General features: G+C 38.9%; 1 pseudogene; it reads right to left on the minus strand.

The window, feature by feature from the left end:
- Positions 1-3,068: 3,068 nt before the first annotated feature.
- On the minus strand, positions 3,069-4,337 carry LOC101643339 (annotated as a pseudogene).
- Positions 4,338-6,887: the final 2,550 nt, after the last annotated feature.

The raw sequence follows: 6,887 nt of genomic DNA on the forward strand, positions 1-6,887 counted from the left end.
TAAAATAAATATTGCTGAAAATTTCTGCCACTGAATTTCTTGCTATCTTGATCTTATAGCTCTGAGTAATTGCCAGATTAATACAAGTGAACATATATTGGTGGGGTATAACCTCAAGAGCCAAGTACACAGTTTAATAGTATTCTTAGTTTCATTTGAATATTTTATTGTGACTTTGGTGAAAGTTCACAGAAAAACCAAAGTTCTCATTCAATAACTTGCACACATTTGTGTGTGTGGCATTTGCTGTTTGAGGGAGCAACAATTCCCTGATTGTAATAGCACTCTTCCTACTTCCTCCCTGAGTTCTCTGTTTCCGTTTGTCCTTTTTTTTTCTGAGTTCTGAATTTTGATTTGGGGCAAATGCTGCCCTTTTGGTTGATTGCGCTGAGAAGCATGTTTCTCAGAGAAGTTACTGTTCGCATATAGGCCTGGCTATTGTTTGGTTGGTAGATAGATGATCTACAGCATAGGTTCCCAACTTATTTGGTCTACCACTCCCTTTTCAGAAAAAAAAAGATTAGTCAGCAATGACTTATGTTTTATTGACTATGTAATGATATTTAACTGTGTAGATCCTAACAAACTATGAACAGCCTTGAGAAGAATGGGAATTCCAGAACACTTCATTGTATTCATGCAGAACCAGTATGTGAATCAAAAGGCAGTTGTGTGAACAAACCAAAGGAATACTGACTGCATGCTTTAAAATCAGGAAAGGTTCCCATCAGGGTTGTATCCTCTCACTACTGTAAGTCAATCTACGTGATGAGCAAATAATCAGAGAAGCTGGACTATGTGAAGAAGAATGTGGCATCAGTATTGGAGAATAAGTTAATTAACAACCTGCAATATGCAGATGACACAATTTTGCTGAAAGTCAGAAGGACATGAAACACTTGCTGATAAAAATCAAGGATTACAGTCTTCAAGAATTACAATGCATTATAAAGAACACTAAAATTCTCACAACTGAACTAATAGGTAGCATCATGATAAATGGAAAAAAGATTGAAGTTGGCAAGGATTTTATCTTGCTTGGGTCCACAATCAATGCTCATTGAAGAAACAACCAAGAGATTAAAATGACATATTAAATTCGATAAATCTGCTGCACAAGGTCTCTTCAAAATGTTGAAAAGCAAAGATGTTAGTTTGAGACTAAGGCATGCCTGACCCAAGCCATAGTGTTTTCAACCGCCTCATACGCACGTGAAAGTTGGACACTGAGGAAGGAAGACTGAAGAAGCATTAGTGCATTTGAGTTATGATGCTGGTGAATTTATTGAAAGTACCACGGACTGCCCAAAGAACCAAGTCTGTCTTGCAAGAAGTAAAACCAGAATACTCCTTCATCTCACCTACTTGGAACCTGTCAGGCGAAACCAGCGCTTGAAGAAGGACATCATGCTTGGTAAAGAGGCAGCCAAAAAAGAGGAAGACCTTGGAAAAGACACATTGGCACTAGGGCAGCAAGGATGAGCTTACGCATAGGAACAATTATGTGAATGGTGTTGAACCAAGCAGTTTCATTCTGTTGCACATAGATTTCACGGCACTTAACAACATCCATAAGAAGGCAAGAAAACTTAATTTTCATGATCAGAGAAGGGAAAGCAAACTGATTCTTGAAAAAAATAACTGTTCTCATTGCCAAACTGAAAAATGAACAAGGTCTGGGATGGTAGATCTATAGTAAGTGTAGAATGAAAAAATTTCATGTATTTTATATTTTAATTTGAGAACTAAAGTTTAATTCTGTGAACAATATCCTACGAAATGTTACAATCATATAGTCCAAGTGGTTGCACATTGGACTTTGAACTGCATGGTCAGTAGTTTGAAACCACCAGCAGCTCCTGAGGAGAAGGACTGGGCTTGCTACTCCCATAAATAGTTACAGACTTGGGAACCCACAGGGCGTTGAGCATTGACTTGAAGGCCGCGAGTTGGGGTTGTTTTAGAGTAGTCTTCATAGTAGACCTTCGATGATTCACTTACGTAATGAGGACACTTAGAATCCTTCTGTTCTGAATTGAAGATATTTTATACAACTTAGTAAAAATAATTTTTACATTTGGGAAGCCAGAGGAGAAGATAATATGGCTAATTTGTGTTAGTGAACACCAAGAAAGTTTCCAACCTTCTCAAATGGTTGGACAGCTCCTCTGTTCCCACAAGAGTTGAAGAATGGTCTGTAAGCCTTACAGCTGTCTAGGTTCCAACATTGGAACTGCTTTCTATTGAGATTTATGGTAATGAGACAACTTCTAGAGTTAGAGCTGCTGGCAATGCACCAGAAGAAGCTCAGTAAATGAAATAAGCTGAGGAAAATTTTAATTTTCTTTCTTTCTACTAACCTTCGAGTTTAGTTGCCCCTTTTCACTGAACAAGGCTATGTCGTGGAAACCAAATATCCCAATCATAAATAATTACATAAAATAGAATTATCAAATGTTATTATATGTTATTTAGAAAATGTGTGAACATTGTGCTCATGTTTTAACATTTTCAATGAAAACAAGCTGATTTTTAGCCCAATAGTTTATAATGTTTGTATATAAAAATATTTTTTATTTTTGTTGATACTTTTGAATATGTTTTTGCATATTTGAAAAAAATTTACCAATGATTTTGATCAGTGTGATATTTTATACCATCATAAGGGAGGATGCTGAAATATGATCACAATTTCTATTCTGACATGGGTAATTTTTCAAGCATGGGAGCATAATAAAATAATTTAAGGATTATATATTTTATTCAATAATTGGAGATAGTAGATACTTTCATTTTGTGAATTTACTGAACTTCTCCCAAATAAAAATACTTAAGATTTGAAATTTAATCATTTATTGAAAGTGAGAATTTTCATTACTTTATTAAATATTGTGTTCAATTAAAAGACTTTTGCCATCCATAATCACCATTATAAGATACGTGTGTATACATATAAAAATATCCACTTAACATACTTTTTGGCGTATGTAATAGTGTTTAGAACTCTATGCCATATGAAATACCATTCAAATTAAAAAAATAGCCATATTCATGGAAAACAGTATGTTTTAATACGATCCTATGGCAGACTCTAGAATAACTTGCATGCATGCCACATTGGACCTCACCTTTAGTTTCGAAGGGAGTAAAGTATGTTCCACAACTCTGATTCTAATCTCTATCTGAATGGTTTCTTGCTTGTTATGTTAAGCTCTGTTTAATCTTCACCAAGAACAGCACCCTCCGTCATGCTGCTGCCTTTTTCTTCCGTTTCTTGCGCTACCTTTTCTAATTCTTCCGTAACCTCAGACAGTAGTCGGGTCCTGTCAGTGACGCTGCCCTTTCCCTGGTGGTACTACTCCATTGCTTCAGGTAGCTGGGCTTGAGCACAGGATATTCTTGATCCAGGTGCTCCAGTGGATTGTGGATATGCTTCTCTTGGTTGCCAATCATTCTCCAGTTCTACTAATGTCATTGTGGAGTTTGTCCCAAACGCCCGTGGTTTCCTTCAGAGGAGATTCATTTCCACTTTTATGCTGGTGCTTTTGGTCGACTTGGACTCTCCAATCATTACTGTCAATTCTGATTGTCTCTGTCAGTTGTGGCAGTCCACGTTCCACTTCTAGACTCCATTCCACTGCACCTGCTGTGGATTCCAAAATGTCTTCCCAGTGGCAGACTCGGTCAGATCCAAGCAGTAGGTCTGGGTCTTTAAAACATTGAGATCAATGACGTTTTCTTCATTGTCTGTCTCCTCCTCCACTGATTCTTAGTCCAATTTATTTAATGTTAACTTTGCATCATCTTCCTGAACACATTGGATTCTTCTCATTCTTCTGCTGGGTATGTTGATCTTTGCCCGGTGAAACCAATATATTCTAATGCTTCTTCAGCTAAACAATTATGAACAAAGCATGCATGTTCTCCCTAACCGGACTTGACTTTTGAAGGGGAAACATCTGCAGTTCTTCCAAATGATCAAAGTTCTGATCATATGTTGGATGAGATTGCATCAGGAATCTCGTATTCTTGGGGTGGCTCAAAGGGACGTCCTGCTCTGTTACGCAGCCAAGCAGCAAGAGTGTAGAACTGTTCACCAGGGTTGGCAAGCAGGGCTAAGCAATGTCTGGACTGGGGCTCCAGGTTCTCTTCCAGAGGAGTTCCTCCTCAAAGCAGAGCAGCTTCCCTTTCTCCGCCAGCTCCCCCACCACCCGGAACATGTGGTAGGTTGCACCAGGCCTGCACTCCACAACCACCTCTCCAGCCCCTTCGCTGAGCGACCCAGACATGCTGACCTCCAGACTGGACTGCATGACCACTGCATTGGCCACAGCCATAGCGCACACACACACACACACACACACACACACACACACACACGACCCTGGTGGATATTCTGGGCCACAAATCTCTTGGGCCTTCACTGCCCACACGATGGCACCCAGGACCACCTGGACCTGTTGTTACCAGGCAACCCATCACCACTTAAGCATTTTTTAAAATAGAGTCAGAAAAATATCCCTAGAATGGATTAAATTTTTATTTGATATTAATGATTAATTTTAATTTTTTTCCTTATATTCTTTTTAAAAAATCATTTTACTGGGGGCTCATAAACTCATCATAATCCATACATCCATCCATTGTGTCAAGCACATTTGTACATTTGTTGCCATCATCATTCTCAAAACATTTGCTTTCTACTTGAGCCCTTGGTATCAGCTCCTCGTTTTTCCTCTGCCTCCCCTCTCCCTCATGAATTCTTGATAATTTATACATTATTATTGTTTTGTCATGTCTTACACTGTCCGACAAAGTGGGTGATGGTTAATTTTTAAATACAACTCTTACAAAATTCCAAGGACCCTGATGGTGTGGTAGGTTGTAAGTTTGGAAACTAACTTCAAGGTCAGCAGTTTGAAACCACTAACAACTTCATGAGAGAAACATGAAGCTTCCTATTGCCATAAAACTGTAGTCATGTATATATGTAAATATATTAATATATAATAATAGGGATGTAGGTCTATGTACATATCTTTCTATGTTAAGTATTAAGGAAGCAGATGGACATTGGGCCTCTACTTATGCAAGAACGCTTGGTTCTAATAACATGGCATTCTGTGATGCTCACTTTCCCGAAATGATTACTGAGGACAAAATGGGTGCATAAGCAAATATGAAGAAAGCTGCTGGTGCCCAGCTATTAGAAGATATAGCATCTGGCATCTTAAAGGCTTGAAGATAAATAACTGGCCATCTAGCAGGAAGCAACAATCCCACGAGAAAGAAACACACCAGCCTGTGTGATCACAAGGCATTGATGGGATCAGGTATCAGGCATCAGAAGAGCCCAAACAAACAATCATATCAATGTGAATGAGAAGGGTAGATAGCAATTATCAACATATAACATGCCCCCGCCCACCAAGGGTACAAACAACAGAAAGGTAGGTGAGGGAGACAGCAGATGGTGTAAGATATGAAAATAAAAACAATCTATAATTTATCAAGGGTTCACGAGGGCGGGATGGTGGGGAAAGGAGGGATAAAAGAGGAGCTAATACCAAGACTCAAGTAGAAAGAAAATACTTTGAAAATGATGATGGCAACATAGGCACAGATGTGTTTGATAAAAATTGATGCTTGGATAGTTATAAGAGCTGTAAGAGCCCCTAATAAAATGATTTTTTTAAAATTGCAGTCTTGGAAACCCATAGGAGTAATTCTACACTGCCCTATAGGGTCACTATGAATTGGAATTAACTCAATGGCAGTGAGTGTGAGTTTTTGTTTTGATTACAAACTTGTTATGGATAGTTGAGACATTAGCTTTATATTGGAATTATTGTATTTTTATTAAAATATCATCAGAACTTCTGAACCAAGTTTAATCATTTAAGTTTTATCCTCATTATTTAGCTCAGTGGATCTTCTGCTATTTGATAGCTCACATGTCTGTGTTCAGATAGGCTCTTTAAATGAAATTCATACTCTAAGGTGCCCGGCTATCAAAAGATATAGCATCTGGGGTCTTAAAGAGTTGAGGATAAACAAACAGCCATCTAGCTGAGAAGCAACAAAGCCTACATGGAAGAAGCACACCAGCCTGTGTGATCATGAGGTGTTGATGGGATCAGGTTTCAGGCATCTAAGATGCAGAACAAAATCATACCCAATGTGAATGGGGGCGGGGGACATGGAGTGGAGACCCAATGCCCATCTGTAGACAACTGACATCCCCTCACAGAGGGGTCACAGGGAAGAGATGAGCCAGTCAAGATGCAGTAAAGCACCAATGAAACACACAACTTTCCTCTAGTTCTTTGGGGCTTCCTTCCTCCCACTATCATGACCTCAATTCTACTTTACAAATCGGATTAGACCAGAGCATACACACTGCTACAGATAAGACCCTGCAACACAGGGAATCAGGATAGGCAAACCCCAACAATGAGAGTAGAGATACCAGGAGGATTAGGGGAGGGTGGGGAGAGAAAGGGGGAATTGATCACAAGGATCAATTAGAACCCCCTCCCAGGGGGACAAATATTCAAATATTGGAAAAGTGGGTGAGGGGTGATGGAGGATGATGTAAGATATGGAAAAAACAATCTACAACTTATCAAGTGTTCGTGAAGGAGGGCGGCCTGGGGAGGGAGGGAGAAGAAATGGGGAGCTGATATCAGGGGCTCAAGTGGGAAGAGAATGCTTTGAAAATGATGATGGTGGCATATGTGCAAATGTGCTTGACACACTGGATGAGTGTATGGATTGTGATAAGAGATATAAGAGCCCACAATAAAAGTATTTAATAAAAAAATAAAAATAAATAAATGAAATGTTAATTCAAAAAAAGAAAAAAAGAAGACATCTCCATTTTCAAG

This window comes from Echinops telfairi, unplaced genomic scaffold, assembly GCF_000313985.2.
Source record: "Echinops telfairi isolate 266 unplaced genomic scaffold, ASM31398v2 ScPeMD7_3533;HRSCAF=4204_0, whole genome shotgun sequence".
Classification (NCBI taxonomy): domain Eukaryota; kingdom Metazoa; phylum Chordata; class Mammalia; order Afrosoricida; family Tenrecidae; genus Echinops; species Echinops telfairi.